General features: G+C 43.7%; 1 protein-coding gene across 5 annotated transcripts in view; it reads left to right on the top strand.

The window, feature by feature from the left end:
* Nucleotides 1-20,986, top strand: part of Trim2 (tripartite motif containing 2) — a 152,043-nt gene that overhangs the window by 56,047 nt on the left and 75,010 nt on the right. The window lies entirely within an intron of this gene.

Below are 20,986 nucleotides of genomic sequence, written 5' to 3'. Positions count from 1 at the left end.
TTCTTCTAAGATGGAGCTTAACCTTCACATCTGTATTCTTAAAATATAGTTATAAGCTCAGTACTGCATAACTAGTATTTCCAGATTCCTCCCTGGGGGCGGGAGTTATTGTGCTGGATTGTACATGACCTCCAGTTTCAGATTTCCACTCGATTTCACTCTTGGCAGAGCAAACACTGGCCCTTCAACTTCAAGCAACAGAGGAGTAGGAGCGATCCCGAGCGCTCGGCCCACCACGGCCTTGACCAAAGACAGAAAGCATTTTATAGACTTTTTATGACACCCATTACATTCCCATCCTGTTCAAACATAGGCTCATATAATGATTAAAGATCAATTAGAAAAAGACAGACTCTGTCTCCCTTCTCCCTTGGGTAAATATGGATTTTGATGAGTTGGGCAGGGCCTTCTGCACTCGAGATTAAGCACAGAAGGGTCACACCGTGTCTCACTGCCTCCATGTTGGCATTTTCTTTTCCTGGCAGCCTCCCTTTTCTGCCCTCCCCCATTTGTAGAATTCTATGTCACTCAATTACCATGATCTTATTTTGGATTGTGGCATGCATGAGGCCATTACCTGTCGTTATCAATGTTTGTTTAGGTGAAAATGTTCCCTATTAGCATTTTCTGAGAACATTTACCCAAATCTTACCTTTATTTTCCTAGAAAACTCTTCATACATATAAATTGTACTGTGACTGTCAAAAAACAAATGTGGCATCCATATCTTTAATTATTCTTGCATCCTCCTGTTACTGGTGGCTTGAATGGATTATTATTTGGTGAGATTGTAGTTTCTATTTTATACTGAAGTACAAGTAGAAGGAACTTCTCAAAGGACACTAAATATAAATGGGTTAGAAAGTATGACCACTAGCATCGCATGATCTGACCTTTTCTTTGTTCTGTGCTGGGGTTGAATTCTGTCTATTGACTCTTTAGGAAGAGCTGATAGTTACCATACAAGTCAAGAGTGGCCTGATTATAGTACAAGCTTACAGTAATTTACTGCTCTCCAAATTCATCACTCTGAGAATGTGGCCCACTCAGTGGAGATAACCCGATGGGATAATATTAGCAATATCCAAAGAAGCTTTGGAAAGAAAGTCCCAGAATCCTGGAAGGAAAATGTCAGAATATCCTCTTTTCTTTGCTGTTGCTAAAAATGATGTCGCTTAGTTTATCTTATATCTGTCTTGGATAATCAATATGTAAAAGGCTGTGTTAGCTTGATTATTTTACACACTGAAAGTTTATTCTGGCAGGTTCTTCAGAAATGTCTTTTTCCTGAAGTTGCTAATGATTAAGGCTGGGACAATGATGGCATTCTCAAGAAGAATCGCTCCAGAGTATCTGTGTGAGTGGCCTGACTTCGAGGGTTATCATAAAACCCTTGAGGCAGAGATCCAGGCCTTATCAGACTGTCATCAAAGTCAAAGTTGGTTCCCTGCATCCACAGTTCTCCCAGCAGTGGGAAGGCACTTCTCATCAATGGCAGCCACTACCTTGTTGCTAACATTCCTTATTCAGTGAGACCCATCGCAGTATCATGTCCCTACTGAACAAGCAGCACTCTTTTTGGTCTGGTCTTTACTCCCTAAACAGGGAGCAGAACTGTAATTCAAAACTGCATAGGTATTACAAGCAATCCGAGATGACTTAAAATGGTCGGGGGGTAGGCATAGATTATGTGCTATAGTTTGTGGTTTTATACAAGCACTTAGTTATATGCAGAGTTTGGTGTCTATGGGGGTGAGGATGCCCTTGAACCAACCCCTTCAGAGGCCAAGGAACTGCTCTGTTTCTTATACTCTTATATATTAGACTTTAAAACTGAATGGCAAGTTAGCAAGTCTTTTTTTAAAAAAGAATTTATTTATATGCATTTTATGTGCGTTGGTGTTTGGCCTGCATGTATGTCTGTGGGAGGGTGTTGGATACCATGGAACAGGTATCAACTCCGTGTGGGTCCTGGGAATTGAACCTGGGTTTTCTGAAAGAATAGGCAGTTTTCTTAAATGCTAAGCCATCTCTCCAGCCCTTAGTTAGCAAACCTCTAAAAAGAAAACCCCACAGGTTATCAGTGAGTTCAATACATTAAGTTCTGGAAAAAGAGGTACTTAAGTCTGATCTTATGGAGAGGGTATGATATGAGACTCAAAAGAACTGACAACTTCAGCTTTTGAGCTACATAGAAAATTAAGGGGGATAAATATTGGTGACACCAAGCCAGTGCTTGAATTTTATATGTCACTTGTGGGGTTTGGTAGAAGTTAAACCTCAAAATCAGTGCTTATGTTGGCACATATTAAAATTTCTTCACAATGGTTACTTCCTATGACATATTATATATAACATATATGGTTATATATACACATATCATATATAATTATATATAATTAATATATAATTATATTATATTATATATATATATATACATCCTGCCATTGATTCTTAACTTAATGATAGAACAGAATTTTCACTGTTCCCATTTGCCTAACACACTGTATGTCTACATGAAATTTACTTATGCAGAATGGCCCTGGGAGATTCTAATTCTTTGGCTCATGGATATGGAGGGTGTGGGTTGCCTCCTGGCATGCACAAGACCCCAGGGTTTTCATCCCTAGCACCACACCATAAAACAAACAGACAAACCAAAAAAATAAATAAATAAATAAATAAATAATTGCCTATCCTGAGTCCTTGGATCAAACAAAATCAGTATGTCTGCCTGCATTGTCATCAACCTATGGTGGATTAGAAATGTTCAAATGGAAACTGCTGATACAGGCTTCCTTCTGCTTAACCGGAGCAAACGAGTCCACCTGAGAGATCCCAACTTCTGCTTCCAGAAGCAGTTTGCTGAGGATGCTAGAGATGGCTGGAGCTCTGGAAAGTAATTAGCTTTTAAAATTTCTGTCTTCAGTGTGTAAATGTCTTTCGGTTTTTAGAGCATCTACTTCTTCTAGAGATGCCCACTATCTCTCTTTAGATATACCCATCAGTTTAAACTAAACGATCAAGAGAAGTAAAAAAATCGCTCTTACCTTTTGGTTGCTCTTACCTTTTGGTCTCTCTCTTTTGGACCTGGGCTAAGAACGTAGCATTCTCTGTGTTGTTTTTCAGCAATGATGATTTTTAGATCCAAAAATATGACACGTTTCAGACTTAGGCTTCTGCTGAGCAGTCTTGTGTAAGACCAAAAGGTGGTGGGAAAGTTAGAAGGTTTTGTTTTGCTTATGGCTAGGGGCCTCACACTGGCTAATAATGAACTCTACTTCAAGCCCCTACAAGTGTTCATTTAAATTGTTCTGCCCTGTCTGGTAGAAGGAAGAAAATGTACTGTTTTAGTCTGTCGGCCAAACTGTTTTAGTCTGTCGCCAAAGAGATTTATGGAGAAAATATCTGATTTCAAAGTCCTGCTTTGTGATCTGGAAGTGCAACAATACAGGTGCCACAGTATATAAAGGCTCCCTTTACGCAACAATGAATAAAGGAGAATCTAAGCCTGGAAGGCCTTTTCAAGCATTGGTGTTGTCTTTTGAGTAGCTACTAGGGAGCCTCCTTCTCCCACCAGTTTCCTCCAAAGCCTTCCCTCCAACTGGGAATGGCGCTACCCCTCTGTGTTGTATGACACTATTCCCGTGGAGACCTGAACAAATGTCTGCTCACCCCAGATAGGGAATCAACTACAGATCAAAGTAAGGACAAGACCAAAGTCCATTTTGATGACCTAATGAGCTTTATTGGGGTTACTTACAGGAGCAGAGATGACTCAAATACAGATACATTCCCAACCCCCAGCCCCACCCCTAGCATGGGCAACAGCTCACCAAAGCTGGAAAGCTGGAGCATTCTACACAGTTTACAGGCAGCTCAACAGATTGGAGAGTGCCCCTTGGTACAGGTGGTCTGAGCCTCTTGTAGGTACCTAGGCTGATTTCTGCTTCTTCCAGGCTTGGCTAGTCCTTACTTCTTGCAGGCAGGTAGGTTAGTCTTTTCTAGGTTGCTCCAACCTGAGCCTCTTCTAGACAGCTTAGCATGCTGAGGGTCTTCTAGGCAGGTCAGCTGGTCACTGTCCTTTTCAGGTGGCTTGGCTGGTCCGAGAGTGTCACTCAGCCATCCTTACTGTTTATATATGCTAGGGAGAGAAGGGCCTAGTGTATTTGCTCAGTTTCAGGGACTTCCAGAGGCACGAGTTGTCAACTTCCTGCATTTTAGCAGTCTCCTTGCAGGATGAAATGTTTGACTTTTCTTGAGAGTATCCTATATCTTAATAATCACCCCTCTAAACTGGACGTTTATGGGAGGATTGCTACCACAATACCCTGCCATCCCACCCAGTCAGCCCTTAGGTGGCTGAGGCAGAAGTACTAGACTTTTGAAGCCAGCCTAGAGCTATATGATGAGACTGTCTCAAAAAAGCAAAACAGCAAAAGAAATCTTTTGGCAACTTGGAGACCTTTTTAGAGGTTCAGATGCAAACACTGCCTGGAAGAATACAGAGGTCCCTGGAACTGAGATTTGTGGCCATTGGTGGTAGAAAGTATCTGCTTGGGTCTTTAAACATAACAGTGTCCTGGTATCTGTTGCCTACTTACTACTCTCATAGACTTAGTAGGTCCGGCCTTGCTCCCAGGGGGTTACTTCCACAGATAGCCCTGTGAGTGGGATGGTTAGTTGCAAAATGACCCATAATGGGAGTGTTGCTAGAGGGTAAATGATAGACACTCTTGAGCTTTGCAGTAATTGAGAAGATGATATCAGAACCCCTGTAATCACGAAAATAGTCTCTCAGACTAAACAAAGACAAAGCCGTCTCATTCCCTTTGACTACATGCAATTTATTTAAATTAATGTTGCGCATTCTACAATGGTCTGAAGCTGTATTATGAAGCCAACAAACTGAATAAGTTTTCCGGGCCTTTGCTTAGGGATGAAAAAGGTTTTAGGCACATTGAACAGGATTTGCATCTTGTTAGCTTCCCTGTGTTGTGTCTTTGACCACCGAGGACAATAGAAAGCGCAAGTCTAGCTTTTCAGCCAGACAGTCTGCCTTGGTTATGATTCTGCTGGGAATGAAACTGTCAATCTAGGAGCCTGGGGGAAGTGAGGGGGGCAGCAAGAACTTACAGGACACTTAAATGGAGAAAAGCTTGGGGTCAGACCTGATCCCTCTCTTTCTTACAGTTGGAGATTAGGCAGTACAGCTTACCTTGGCTGCAAGGCTTAGTTGACATGTAGGGATCTCTTTGATGTTACCATGTGAATTACTCTCTCCTAGATCTGAGTTACTAACTCATCTTTGGTGTGCAGTATATATCCAGAGTCCTTCCTTTCACTCAGTGCATTGGATTCTGCTCCAGGAAGGCAAAATAATAACCACACTATTCAAAGAAAGAAGCTGTAAAGTCAAACATTGTATGCAAGGTAAACGCATACTTTGGGTCCTCCTTGAACCAATATTGTACATGGCCAAGGAACAGTCTTCCAAAGAGAGTAGACCAAAGGTTACTCACAGGGCCTGGAAGCTTCAGGGTAAGCCACTTGCTACCCATAAACACCTATGTGAGTTGCAGATGGTCCGTCTGATGCCCTTCACCTTCTGCTCCTTGCAAATATGAGTCACCCTTACCCCATCTGCTTGCTCACATCTTAGCCGTATAGTTAGTATCTCCTGACTCTCTCGGCCAGAGGTCCCCAGCCACTGTGCCTTATGGAGGCTCGTAATGGCTGAGACAAGCAGTGCTGAGCAGCTTTACAGCAGTTTTAAGTACAGTACAAGGTCATCACCAGTGGGAAAGACTAGGCGACAAGCTCACACTGGGTTTATGCAGCTCTGTCCAGGGTAACAGGGATGTCAGCCTTGTGACTCACTGTGCAGAACAAATGGCCCAAACTGGATATCTTTATCATCTCACTCTGCCAATAATGAACACAGTGATCAAAACCAAATGTAATGAAATCAAGTTCGCAGAGAACGGTCTCCAGATCTTTGCCATTAAAATTCTCCTTTGCAAAGCTGTTTCCCTTTCATGAGAACAATACGTTCGCCATCTGCGTAGCACACACTCTGCAGCACAAATGAGCTGAGCTGATAAATGGTCTCTTTCACTCCAGTCATGTGGTTGGCACCCACCCTGGGTACAATGAAGTGACAGGGAGCCATTTGCCCAAGGGAGGGATGGATGGAGGCCAGTGCAATCCCTTTCTGTTTTTCCTTATTCTCTGCTATAAAGTAGCAATTACCCTTGGAATTTCCTCCATCTACCGCCCTTTGCCCCCACCAATTCCCCATCCAGAAGCCTGAAGTACAAAGCAATCTATGTCTGAAGGTTTCAACCCACTCTGAGCTGCCAAACCAGCCACCAGAACAATGTAGAGAGCCAGGTGTGGCTCAGCGGTGCAGCACAAGCTTACCATGTACCAGGCTCTGGGTTCACCCCTGCACCAAAAGAAAACACTATCAACTACAGCCCTAACACTGTCTCACTTGTAAATACAGTTTCATTAAACAATACAATACTAAGTTTCTCAGGCATTTCCTTTATAAATGATTTACTTGTAAATTACATAAGTATTTTGTTGAAACAAAGATTCTAATTTTTAATAAACATTTATTATAAGTCAAATTCATACAAATTCATATGGCTTCCTCCCTTCTTCTCTCCCACCCTCTCCTTTCTTCCTTTGATAGTGTCTCATATGTAGCCCTGGCTGGCCTGAACTTCTCTATGTGGGTCAAGTTGGCTTTGAACTCTTTAGAGATCCACGTGCTGTCCTGAATGCTGGGATTAAAGGTGTATGCCATCCCTCCCGGCTCTTCTTTTCATTCACTCTTTCTTTCTCTCTACTGGCATTGAACTCTAAGCTTTGTCATACTGGTGTGAACTCTACTACCAAGCCACAACCACATGTCACATTACTACCTAAAGAGCTTTTAAATAACCAAAATAGGCATTTTTTTTTTAGAATTTGCTTTCAATAGTTAAAGCAGTTTCTGTTATGGAGGAAGACAGATTTATGAGGTTATAAAATTGAGAATTCCATCTGCATAGGGGCTGGTTTGCATTTATAATGTGGAACAAAATATTCTCGGCATGCTTGAGGTTTATTTCCAACAGGATGTTCAATGCTAAACTCCAGTCAAGATAGAACTAAGTAAAGTGCTTTTCCTAGATATCTCCTAAGTCATTTGCTCTTTCTCAAGTCTCTTAGGTAAATGCATTCACCAGAGTGACATCAAGTCCTCTATGAACCAGTCAGGCTTCAAACTTCCTTATACAGACATTCTGCTAGTACCCGCTGATGGCAGGTCAGGGAGGTACAAAAGACCCCCAGACCTTCTGCGTGTACCCCTTGAGACCACCCAGGGCTCAGCCGGTCCTAAGTTCAGTTCCAGGCAACCACACGGTGGCTCACAACCATCTGTAATACCCTCTTCTGGTGTGGCTTTACACACACAATGACTACTGCAGTCGTTAGAGTTTACAGCCATAACTTTAGAATTGTCCATTCTTGGTTCATTCACATTTTTTCAGAACAACTATCAAAGGTGACACAGAAGTAAAAAGTTCAGCTGAGAGGCAGAGGCAGGGGAAATTGGAGGTCAAGGCTAGCCTCCCCTGCATAGTGATCTTGAGGCTATCCTGAGCTAAGTAAGCACTGCCTCTTAATATCCCCTCTCTACTAAAGCATTCCTTTATTCACTTTAAAGCAGAAATAGTTCACTTAACATTAAAGTCATGGGGCTGGAGAGAGCATGGAACTCAGCAGTTAAGAGTACTGGCTGCTCTTCCAGAGGTCCTAAGTTCAGTTCCAGGCAACCACACGGTGGCTCACAACCATCTGTAATACCCTCTTCTGGTGTGTCTGAAGACAGCAACAATGTACTCATATACATAAAATAAATAGTATTTTTAAAAAATTAAATTAAAGTCATATGGAGGCTTTCATAAAGAAAGTTTGGCGGTTTGAGACCATAAACACCAACCATATGGACTCTGTCCTGCTCCAGGGTGTCTTATTTGAAACAGGCAGCGAGGCCAACAGCTCTTCCTTGATCTGCAGTGCTCATGGGACAAACTGTATTAAGACTTGTAGTTGGATTTCTATTCTGTTTCTCTTGAATGGTTAGCACTCTGGTTAGCTTCCAGTTGTAAATCAGTAGAATTCAATTAAGAAAGAAACAAAAGCCACCAACAAGAGAACGTTAAACTCTTGGCTTAGGGTAATACATGAGTGTGTGTGTGTGTGTGTGTGTGTGTGTGTGTGTGTATGTATGTATCAGAGCTGTTTATTGGAGACTGTAGGTGTGTGTGTGTGTGTGTGTGAATGTATGTATCAGAGCTGTTTATTAGAAACTGTAGAGGTGTGTGTGTGTGTGTGTGTGTGTGTGTGTGTGTGTGTGTGAATGTATGTATCAGAGCTGTTTACTGGAAACTGTAGGGGTGTGTGTGTGTGTATGAATGTATGTATCAGAGCTGTTTATTGGAGACTGTAGGGATGTGTGTGTGTGTGTATGAATGTATCAGAGCTGTTTATTGGAGACTGTAGGGGTGTATGTGTGTGTGTGTAGGAATTTGTATCAGAGCTGTTTATTGGAGCTGTTCTATAGGTGTGTGTGTGTGTGTGTGTGTGTGTGTGAATGTATGTATCAGAGCTGTTTATTGGAGACTATCGGTGGTTTCTCCATGGAGCCTGGGACACTGGAGCTGCCAGGAAGATTGAACTGACAGCCTACTGTCTCTTTCTTATTTATGACAGTTGCCCTGTTGACCCACCAGGATGTGCTTGACTATTTTCTTTACTCTTCCCACCACTCTCTATTAGTCATGAAATTTATTGGTTCCAGTGACATGAATCTAGAAGAACCTGCTCCCTCAGCTCAAGCCCATAATTCCTTCTGTGTGGCAGTTAACTAGCTGGGCTCCCTTGGCACAGAGATCGTAACAATGATTTACTCTCAGAGTTAAGAAAGACTTTACCTTTAACAATTCCCTCCAGGGCTGCGGGTGGGGTTTGGTGGAAGAGGGCTTGTTTACATGTGTGTGCCAGATCCTGGCTTCTGTCTCCAGCACCTCAAGCAAAGAATAAAACACAAATAGATACATTGTTAACTCTAAGGAATGCTCAAGGAATTTGAGCGCCAAAGGGAGTACTCCCACCGAGGACCTCCTTCTCACTAGACCTGATGCTTGGTAGTTCCTGACTGAATGATACATGATGAAGTGACACTAGGAGTCAGGATGGTAGCTTATGGTAGAGCACTTGCTCAGTATGCACAAAGTCCTGGCTTCCACCTATATCCACAATAATGAGAGAATTGTGGAAGACTCTAAATGAAAGTGTCTCTGTTAGGATTTCTATGTCTGCAACAAAACATCATGACCAAAAAGCAAGATGGGGAGGAAAGGGTTTCTTTGGCTTACACTTCCACATTGCTGTCCATCACTGAAGGGAAGTCAGGACAGGAACTCAAACAGGGCAAGATCCTATAGGTAGGAGCTAGTGCGGAAACCACAGAGGAATGCTGCTTACTGGCTTACCCCTCACAGCTTGCTCAGCCTGCTTTCTTAGAGAACATAGGACCCTGGATTCTTAATTTTGACATTTCCTGAGGTAGCAATATGAAGTTTGATCATCTTGAATGATGCTGGGCCATGCCATCCACCCACAGCCTCCAGTCCACCCCATCGGCTCATGAGCACAATAGGAAAGAGCTAACCACTCTAGATGGTGCTGGGCAGTGCCTGGAGTTTTGGACGAAGGCTTCAAACACACTAAGTTAGCTATTCAACAGTCTTGCATAAATTTGGCTTTGGAGGATGTGGCCCAGCTGTAGGCATAGGCTGAGCTAAGCTAAGATCTTGATTAAGAAGAAGTATGAACGCATTATCTATTTACAACATTTCTAACTTCAGGAGGGTTTGTGAGAATGCAACCCCAGTGTTAGTCGGGGAGCACCTGTATCTTGAAGTCTCCTTGTGGGGAGATGTCAACACAGCTGGTAGACTTGGGCCACAGCAGGGACTGTAAGTAAATGAGGTGCCGAAAGCAGAAAGTTCTAGCAAAGGTTGAGTGAGCACAGACTGGTGAATGCACTAGAAGCCGAGAGATCTGCTAGCTGGTCGGGGAAGGGAGAGAAGAAATATGTAAAATCAAAGAGAAGAATCCACAAGTCTTACGCGGTGGCAATAATGATGTATTTTGGGTGTGGCACCTGATGCCTAGGAACACCCCCACTTCTGCTGCTTCCTCTGATCTTGAAGACTGGGAAGCTGATGTCCCTGTTTTCATAGTGTCTGGCTGAGGAGGATGCAGGGACTGGTCATCCCCACCAGAGACAGGAAGATGAGACCCAGAGCCACAAGAGTTAGATCTTTGGAGATGGCTATAGGACCAGCTGTCCTCCCATTGGATGGACTTTGCTTTGGGTTTTAGATGCATAGCTGCAACCCTTTAATCCCCATAGTAGATGAGCTCTCTGACAGTGGGAATAAAGAAGCTAAGCCTGGGGATTGCTATTTCGGTAGCTTTCCGGACTTGGGTGATTGCCAAGAACCAGCCCAAGAAGCATTTGCAGAAGTCAGGGAGAACAGGGGAGTTCTCCTGTGGAGGTTTTCTCAATAGGATGATTGGGAAGGCAGAGAATGGGCCGAGCGCTTGGGAAGACCTTGATTTGTAGAAACAATGAGGACAGTGGGGAAAGCAAGTACCAGGGAAAGGAAGGAAGAGGGCAATCGAAGGATGGAGGGATAAGAAAAGGGACTGGAGGCTTTCACTCTAAAGCTGTTTTCCTATGCAGGGAATTCAAACTTACGATGTCAGAGGCTGGTATCATTGGCCCCAGATGACTGAATGCTGGCCCGAGAACCTAGGAATCCAATAACCTAGGGTTCATAGAGCTGGAAGTCTCAGAATAAGAGAGACCAATGAGGCATCCTCAGTCTGAGACTGAAGGCCTGGGAGTCCAGGTGGAGCTGTTAGTATGAGTCTGTACTCAAAGGCCGAAACTTAGGAAGACGGAGATCCACGGGCCATAGATGGAGCAAAACTGTATCCACTCAGGAAGAACTGATAATGCACAAGAATGTGTGCCTCATTTGTCTTCCATAGTTGCCCCCAACCTAGTGAAGGATTTGGCTGGCCTTCAGGGCATGTCTTCTTTCAGTTTACTCACAAGCAGCAGTTAGCAATGGACCGGGAGCCTGATCATCCACCCAAGCCAACATTAACCATCAGCAACCATGGGGGTGTTAGGGTAGCAGGTGGGCCACTCAGAAGGAGTCGTTTGATGAAAAGGAGCATGCCACGCCTTTCTGTGGAACAGAAGGAAAAGGAGGAGTGCCTAAGAGCAGGGTCTATGATGTATTTGGGAATCGATTCCCACAGTCTGACCAGCAGAGCCGTTTCCTGCTGAATAAGATGTTACCGTCAGGTGCCATCATTCCTGCCCCAGAGCTAATACCTCTCCTGCAGTTTCTCTCTGCAGAAATTATGTTAAAGAGAGTGTAAGCATGGGGCTGGTTTGCTGTGGGCCATATGCCCAAACTCTTCTGCCATGTAACAGTGTGACAATTTTAGAGCAAATAACTTCATAAATTCTCCAAAGTTTTGTGCATCTGCCTCCCTTCCTATATCATAGATGGGGGAAACTTGGCAGCAAATATGGCTTTAATCCCCACAAGGACTCGTGACAGTCACACATGACTCAGTGCTTAAGAACTGGCTTCGATAGACATGTCCTCCAGGTAGGACTTGGCAGAGGAGGCCCCGGGGCTCATCAGGCTGTACCAAAGACTGAAAACCAAGCAGAAGCCAAGTTTTCTCTTTACATTAGCATCTCTGATGTCGGTCACACCTCCCCTCATCTTTGCAAAGCTGCCATGAGAGTCCAGACGCAGGGGTGGGAGGCAGAGGGGCGTTAGACAGCAGTCCTCAAGCTGTGACTCTCCCGAGTGGGTTGTGAAGCAAGCCAGTCTATTTTGGAAGTGAAATCTGTGCCAGGCGTGGTAGCACATGCTTAGAATCCCAGCACTCTGGAGGCTGAGGCAGGAGGGTCGTAAGAGCCAAGCCAGCCTGTGATACATAGGGAGACCTTGTCATGAATACATAAATAAAAAATCAAAGATTAAAAATGAGATAACAGGGGGCGTAGGGCTGAGTGTGATCTCACACAATCTTTGTTTTGGTGAAATGTATATCTGTATCTTACCCAACATAAAATACTGGTTTATAGTCACAGAAAGGGGGGAAACTGAGGCATAGAGGGGCAGGAAGACTGAGTGACATACATAGTCTATCCTATAAAAATCATGACGGCTATCAACTTTATCTGGCCGTTGAAAGGGTTAAACACAGAAGTCACCGTGACCCTTGCCTGGTTAACAGATTGCTATAATGGTTTCCTCTGCCTAGGTTTCTCTTTTCGTCTCTAATCCTTGTTTTCTACCCGGGCCTTTCTCCTGAAGTTAGAAACAAGAACTCGACAGCTGCTGGCATTTCCATGTTGTTCACAAACAATTGGAGCTCAATATGTCTGCCATAGTCAGTTTTCTACAACCAAATACCAGGGAATGGATCACTTATACATAATACACGTTCACTCATTCAGCAGTTTGGGAAGCTGGAAAACTTGAGGTCAAGAGGCCTTATCTGGAGAGGATCTCTTGGCAGGTGGAGACACTCCGAATATCCTGAGGTGGCAGAGGGTATGACTTGGTGCCTGGGGCCCAGGGAAGAAACAAAATCAAACTAGCTTCTACAGTAGGCCCATCCTCAAGGTCATGCACTATCCCATGGTCTAATGACTCTGACTCTGTCCTGGTGGCCAAGTCACCATGGAAGGGTCCCATCTGGTTCCAGCTCTCTCTCTCTCTTTTTTTTTTTTTTTTTGGTTTTTCTAGACAGGGTTTCTCTGTATATCCCTGGCTGTCTTGGAACCCAATCTGTAGAACAGGTTGGCCTTGAACTCAGAAATCCGCCTGCCTTTGCCTCCCAAGTGCTGGGATTAAAGGCATGCGCCACCACTGCCCGGCTTGGTTCCATCTCTTAATACCTCACAAGAGACTGACTTTTAACCTGAATGTCAATGGGGATATCCATGTCAGGTAATGTCCAAACTTAAACTCAAGTCACTGTTGCCTTCTCTTTCTAGTTGTCACGTACATGTCTCATCCCAAAGCACACAGACTCCTCCATCACCCCTCACCCAAACTTCCTGACTTTGGGACTCTGAAGGGGGAAAATTTGTAAAGTGGGAATGGCAATGCCCTTTGCGATAATTAAATAAGTTATTGGGTATAACAAACACTATCTGGACCAGGGATGTGGCTCAGTTAGTAGAGGACTTGGCTAGCATGCACAATAAACCAGGCTTCCATCCCCAGCACCAATAAACCAGGTGAGGGGGTACACACCTGTTATCCCAGGACTTGGAAGGTGGAAGCAGGAAGAGCAGACATTCAGGCTCATCCCTGACTCCATAAGATACAAAAGACTCTGCCTCAAACAAATGAACAAACAAACAAATTAATTAGTTAATAGAGCAGAGTCTTGGCTGGAGGGTATAATCAGGGCACAACTCAGGTCTCAAATGCACAAGGTATTGAGTTCATTTTCCAGTACTGCAAGCAAACAAATATACAAGCAAAATCACTCAGTGCCTGGAACATATCACACACTTGCTCGACTGCTGTGGTCATTACTTAATGTATAAAGGTAGCTAGTTTTAATTTTTAGGAATGCACAGTTTCCCTCACCCTGGATCAGAACTGCCATGGGTGTGAGGTTGCTAAAGATCCCTGCACCAGCTCTTCCCTCTGACCAGCGTACACTTCCTAGTCTTCGTTCTTTGACCAATCTCTGCTTATCCCTCAAGACTCAATCTAAATGTCTCTTGTCTTGGACCCTCCAAGGGTACCCTGTGTTCACCAACCTCCGAGCTCTTGCCTATAAGAATTATGACTCTTCCTTCCCTCTGGACACTGTCTCCTGGGAGCTCCATGCACACATAGCTCATCATAGTAGTAAAAGCTTCTCCCTCAAGTGTGCAGGTACACACTCGACACAAGATGCACAAGAATGTCTACTTGAAGATGAGTATCTTGGTCTGTTTTTTGTTGATGTAAGAAAATGCTACAACCTGGAGAATTTCTTTTATAGAGGTGTATTTTGTATAGTTAGGGAAGCTGGGAAGTCCAAGGTCAAGGGACTCGGACTGTTGAGCACATTGATGTTGGTGAGGACTCTGCTGAATCCCAGGACCGTGCAAGGTGTCACTCAGTAAGACAAAACAGAAGCCAGTAAGCTCTCACTTCATAACAAAGCCACTCCTGAGATAACCCATTTCTTCCTAATCCATTAATCCAGGACGGATTAATCTCCTCTTACAAAGCCTGCCTAGACCCATCACTTTACCTCATGGTGGGAATTAAATTGCAACATAAGCATTGGTGGAGACGTTCAAATCAAAGTAATGAATGCATGAAAGAGCTGACTGGCATAATAGCTTCCTATTTGGTGTCCATGCCTTCCTTCTTCAGGAAATTCATCTCATTGCTTGCTGGTCATTTAGTGCCCTAAGTCTTTGTTCCACTTTAGGTCCCCATTGTACACCTAATATCATAGAAAAGTAGGCCATTCACCCCTTCAGTGGCCCCTCCTTCATTCTCTGGTGCCAGTGGTGCTGTGTCCTACTGTTTGGAAAGACTCACTACCTCTAACTGTTGACTTTTCACCCAGTGAAAAGTTTCTGCTTGTCTCACAACCCCTTGAAGGCTCTCAGATGTCACATGACAATGCCAGACCTCTCTCTCACCTTGTGCAACCAACAGAGAAGTTATACCTTCTTTACAAACTTCTCTCTTACGGAAGAGCCCTTCATCCATCAATGTCTTCACATGTTTGTTTTCACTGGCTTTAGAGTCCAAGGAGTGTGTCTTAAACATCTTTGCAAACTGCTTGGACATTGGTTCTTTGTCACCTCTCATAAGTGCTGGAGGAGTGAAGGGAGAGTTAGCCCAACCTGAGCCTCTTGTTTCCGCTGGCTTAACTTTGGAGACCAGCATGGGGGAGAAAGGAGTTTAACCTGCCCTTTGACTCTCAAAGGCCCCTCATCTGACTTTTCAGTGGTGCCCTGTCATAACCACATGCTGCTAAGGCCTTCGGTAAACTGTTTTGATTAATTGACTGGTTTCTTTCCTAACTAATAAGTGTGTCTTAAGTCTGATGCTTAGTTACTTTGGGGGGTATGCACACTAATAAAACTAAGAATCAAAGTATATGAAATGTTTGAATGCCGATATAGAGACACATGGATGGACTGCTGTATACATGTGTGGTCATGCCATGCAGTGGCATGACAGTGTCCTGACAGTCTATTGGCACCAGCCTTAGAACCTAGAATTATCTCCTCTGCAAAGAGCTACTTCCCTGAGTGGCTCAAAAGCTTCTCTCCATCCAGAGGAGATGCTGGGTGACCTGCAATAGTGAAGAGAGTGACAGTGACCAGTGCTGGGTCCATGAGGAACAAAGTTCCATTTCCTTAAGTCACATGAATTAGAACCACTTTTCCTCAAGAAGCAGGGACCCCAGAAGCTGGGTCTTATTTATCTGTTCTGTCCCCACCCCCTTGACCCCTCAAGGAAAGATGAGCCGAGAGTAGTAGTTCTGTACCTTCCTAACGCTGTGACGCTTTAATAAAATTCCAACGTTGTGGTGACCCCCCCCATGATAAAATTATTTTCGTTGCTACATTGTAACTGATTTTACTACTATTTTGAATAGTAATGTAAATATCTGTGTTTTCTGATGGTCTTAGTAGACACCTGTTGAAAGGGTTTTTCTACCCCCAAAGGGGTCACTACCCATAGGCTGATAACCACTTACCTAGAGAAGCTGATAGACATACCATTTGTGTCTGTGTATATGCCAAATAACACTCAGAAACAAGTTGGCAGGCCACTCAGTTATCGCAGTTTGGCAGAAGGCTTGCCAGTTCCCAGTCACTCACATGTTTCAATGTCTGTTCCCTTTTCAAACTAAAAAGACAAATGGCCTACAGAGCACATTTCCCAACATGGACTCAGTCAGAGTCCAGTGAGGAAAAGGGTGGTGAATTGTGAAAGATCCCATATGCCCTTACTGGAGACAGCAAGGACATGCACAATACCCGGTCGTCACCAGAAGGTCACTTGCTAGTATCCTTAGTTAGTGATCACAAATCAGAACAACAGGAGAGTGAGTATGTGGTCAATGGATTAATTTTTAAAGAATTTTTTTCACACAGTTTAAAAAGTAGCATGCCTACAACACAGATGGAGAGCATTTGCAAGAAGGAACCATATGAGAAGTGATGTTTCAATCCACTATCTACAAAGCACACATGAAGAGAGTCCCTCCAACACAAGCCGCTGACTACAGACAGGGTGGACCAATGGGTAAAGTCCCAATCGTACATTTTACTAAAAACATATAGAGTGGACCTGTTGGTAGAGCCCCCACATCACAAGCCACCGAATCCAAATGGGTAAACCCTACCACATAGGCTATGCTGCTAATATCCCAAAGGCAATCTTACTGTTAAAATCAAGTTGATAGCCTCTTGGCCTTTCACATGTTTTGGTATGTGTAAACTATGCTAAAAGGTGGAATTTCAACTGTGTATACACCATGTTGCTTGGTAAAACATTGACTTCAAGTATCATACCCCTTCAGAGTTAAGATAACTAAAGCCCTGAAAGTGCCATTAATTCAAAATAGATCTGGCACATCACTCCCAGTTTGAGAATATTCTCTTACTTCTAATAAAGTGGTTCTTCTGCCTCAATTTTATTCATATGTACACAATCATGTGCTGTGTAGTGAAATTTTGGTTGGCGCCAGGCCACATGTGCAGTGGTGTCTCATAAGACTGTGATGGAGCTGAGCCTGGTGATGCTGATGTCATCATGATGTGCAAGGTGCTTTTCCCATGAATGTTGAGATGCTGTGTAAACAAACCCACTGCCCTGCCAATCTCATGACCTTACAGCACACAGCTACACACAGGACAGGGTGATTGACAAGGATGAGCGGTTTGTGGTTTTACTATACTGTACTCTTATTATTTTAAAACAACTCCCCTACTATTTTTTTTTTGTGCACATGTGTCTATGTGTGTACTTGTATGAAGGTACATATACATGCAGAGGCCAGAGGTCAACATCAGGCATCTTCCCCAATAGATCTCCACCTTATCTTTTGAGGCAGGATCTCACCTTGAACCTGGATCATTTTTTCTCTCATGCCGACACAACAAGCTTTTTACTGACTGAGCCATCTTCCCAGCCTCCACTTCTCCTACTTACAAAGAAGCATGATTACTACAACACAGAACACCACAGCATGTGAGCAGTGACCTCAGGACTTGTGCTTTCTGTCACTCTTCATTGCATCATTTTCTCTCATGCCTGGTTTGGTCTCATGGAGTTTTATTTATTGTGACCCTGGGGACAGTAAGCAATACCATATACATATTTACATCCAATGAAGCCAAGATGGATAGTCACCTATACCATTGGGTATACCATTGGGTGTCTGTGGGTGTTACAACCATGAAATCAATGAGGACTCATCTCAGAACTGTCTCCATCATTATGAGATGCATAATGGTGTGGTGGTAAATGCCTTGAAATCCAGCACTTGAAGGCAAAAACAAGTAGAACTCTGTGACTTCAAGGCCAGCCTGGTCTACATATGGAATTTCAGGTCAGCCTGGCCTACATAAATATATTCTATGCAAAGTGAGGGTGAGAGCAAGAATGAGAGTGAGAGTGCATATGAGAAAAAGAGACGGTGAGAGGTTATTCCCGTCTTTCAAAGTTGTCTTGAGAATAAAATGAGGATAGCATAGAATTTGGTATATCTAGTAGTTACCTAATAAGCCACTTCCCTTTCTTTCTACATGTCACTGTAGAATAAATAATTGATGTTTACTGATCACTTACTACCTAAATTGGTATATCAGGAACTCTACTAGCAAAGGTAGACATTTGAAGAAAGAATTACTGAGGCATGTGGTAGCAGCTTCAACAGGATGTGCCGGCATTGCTGGCTAACTGAAGCCTGTGGGGTTGGTTTCCCTGTGTGTGTGTGTGTGGGGGGGGTTGTGTTGGTGATGACACCTAGTGGAACTTTTGGCAGAGGAAGAAGAGGAAAAGAGAGTAGTACTTCACACAAAGGGGAAACTTGTGCAAGGTGTAAAGTCTCAGGGCTGGAGAGACGACTCTGTGGTTAGGAGTGCTTAGTGTTCCTGCAGAAGACTGCAGTTTGGTTCTCAGCACCCATGACGGTGGCCCACAATCACCTACCTGCAGCTTTGGTTTCAGGAGATCTGGCACTGACTTCTGATCTCTGCAGAAATGGTACACATACTCATACAGGCACGCGCACACACACACACACACACACACACACACACACACACACACACACACTGCCCTGAAACTTGCTCTATAGACCAGGCTGGCCTCAAATTGAGAGATCTGCTTGCCTCTGCCTCCCAAGTGCTGGGATAAGGTGGGCACCACCACAACCCAGCTAAAATGCTACTTTCAATCTCCTTTCCCATGTCCTGTGCCAAGTGAGCACTCGTGCACTGTTCTAAGAATTGGAATAAAACAATGAATGCATGAATTCGTAAGCGAGTGATGGCCAGGAACAAGAGACCTGCGCCATGTTTCCATCTCATCCTCTCCTGTTAGCTTCTCCTTCCTTTTTTCACTTTAACACATGCCATGACTTTTATTAGGTCACTTCTCTTTCATTGATCCCTGTCTTCCTTAGAAGCAAAATTTTAGGGCCAATGAGATGGGTCGGCAAGTTGAGGCATTTGCTGCTAAGCCTGATGATCTGAGTTCAAGCCTCGGGACCTACAAAGTAAAAGGAGAGAACCAATTTGTCCTCTGACCTCACATGTGTGCTGTGGCATACACACAAACACACACAGTCATAAAGCAATGTTTTCCGAGCAAAGCTCATATGAACACAGAGACTGAAGCAGCATGCACAGGGCCCCCAAAGATCTGCACCAGGTCCTCTGTGTATATATTAGTGTTTTTATGGGTTTCCTGTGTGTGTCAACAAACAAGTGGGTATTTGTTTCTTGTGTCTTCTCTTGGGCTCTTTTCCTTTTGTTTGTTTGTCTTGTCCAATTCAGACATAGTGGGTTTTGTTTTATCTTATCGTATTTTACTTCGTTGTATTTCATTATTATCCCTTAGAAGCCTGTTTGGTTTCTTTCTTCCTTCCTTCCTTTCTTTCTTTTTTTAAAGATTTATTTATTTATTATATGTAGGTACACTGTAGCTGTCTTCAGACACCCCAGAAGAGGGCATCAGATCTCATTACAGATAGTTGTGAGCCACCATGTGGTTGCTGGGATTTGAACTCAGGACCTTTGGAAGAGCAGTCAGTGCTCTTAACCGCTGAGCCATCTCTCTCCAGCAACCCCCCCCCCCCCCCCCCCCCCCCCCCCGTCTGTTTGGTTTCTAATGAGAGACAGAAAGGGGATGAAGGGGATGGATCTGGATGGAGGGGAGGGGCTATAGGAACTGAGAGGCGTGAAGGGAGGGAAAACTGTAATTAGAATACGTATGTGAGAAAATTTTTTCAATAAAAATAAAAAAATGTTTTGTTTTGTTTTTGTTTCCTTAATTAGAGCAATATAACATTGCCATGTCTAGGTCCCTAAATAAAAGCTGAATATCTTTCCTATGGTAACCTGTTTGGGTTATATGCAAAAGGTCACTGCAACTGAGTGGTGTGTAAAAAACAGTTGGGCTATTTCTGAAAATATTTTCCTCTGGTAATGCCGGAAATACTTAAAGGCAGGCAGGCAGTAAAAATAACAAGATACATCTAATTTGATCATATTTTGCTTTGCATATTGATTTTGGGCTCTAACTTGATACGGTTTTACAGATAAGAGTTTTGCAGGAGGGTAAACACTACATCTTTGCATAAACAGTAGTCATCTCTTTCTTCAAAAATAAATCTCTAATGATGTTTAGTGGATCTGCTCTTTCCAGTTGCTTGTTTTCGTGGCACTAGGGATGGAAGTCACTCGGAGCCTCCGTCATGTGAGGCAGGCAAGCACTGAGCTGTACCACAGCCTTCAGCCTCCCTTAGTACGCTAGAGTCCTGTGAGAGGTTTTAGAGGCCTGTGAGAGGTCTTAGAGTCCTGTGAGAGGTCTTAGAGTCCTGTGAGAGGTCTTAGAGTCCTGTGAGAGGTTTTAGAGTCCTGTGAGAGGTCTCTAGGGAAGGGTGCCATCCCTATTCCTCACTGTCATCAGTAAACTACCGTGTGTTATTCCAGGACTGGACGGTTTACTGGAGTTCACTAGCTCAGTACACTTAAAAGCAGGAGTGAAGTGCAAGACTCAGGATATGGCTGAGTTAAAGCCCGGCCTAACATGATCCCTGTGTTCTCTCTCCAGCAATGAAATAGGGCAGTGGGGGTGGACGGTTTAGAAAATGTCCCAATGATGCTTATACCTCATTACTTCTGGTGTTTACTTGTATCCAGTAATCATATAGACATGTAAATGTATTCTTGTAAAGTACACTTTAGTGCTTGTGTATATTAACTATTTTTCTTGTTGCTATGACAAAAATATTTGACCATAGCATCTTAAGGAACAAAGGTTTACTTTCTGCTCATGGTTTAAGATTCTTTCATGGAGGGGAAGGCCCAGCAGCAGAAGCTGACTGGTCACATTGCATTGGCAGTCGGGAAGCAGAGAGATGAACGCCTGATGGAGGCCAGGCATGGAGGCACATGTCTTTAATCCCAACACTTGAGGTAGAGGCACATGAACCTCTATAACTTGGAAGCCAATCTAGTCTACACACTAAGTTCCAGGTCTGCCAGAGTTCCATAGTGAAACCTTATCTCAAAAGGACTGGAGAGATGGTTCAGCAGTTAAGAGCACTTACTGCT

Source organism: Mastomys coucha, unplaced genomic scaffold (genome assembly GCF_008632895.1).
Source record: "Mastomys coucha isolate ucsf_1 unplaced genomic scaffold, UCSF_Mcou_1 pScaffold16, whole genome shotgun sequence".
Lineage (NCBI taxonomy): Eukaryota > Metazoa > Chordata > Mammalia > Rodentia > Muridae > Mastomys > Mastomys coucha.
This window is presented reverse-complemented; position numbering and strand designations above follow the sequence as displayed.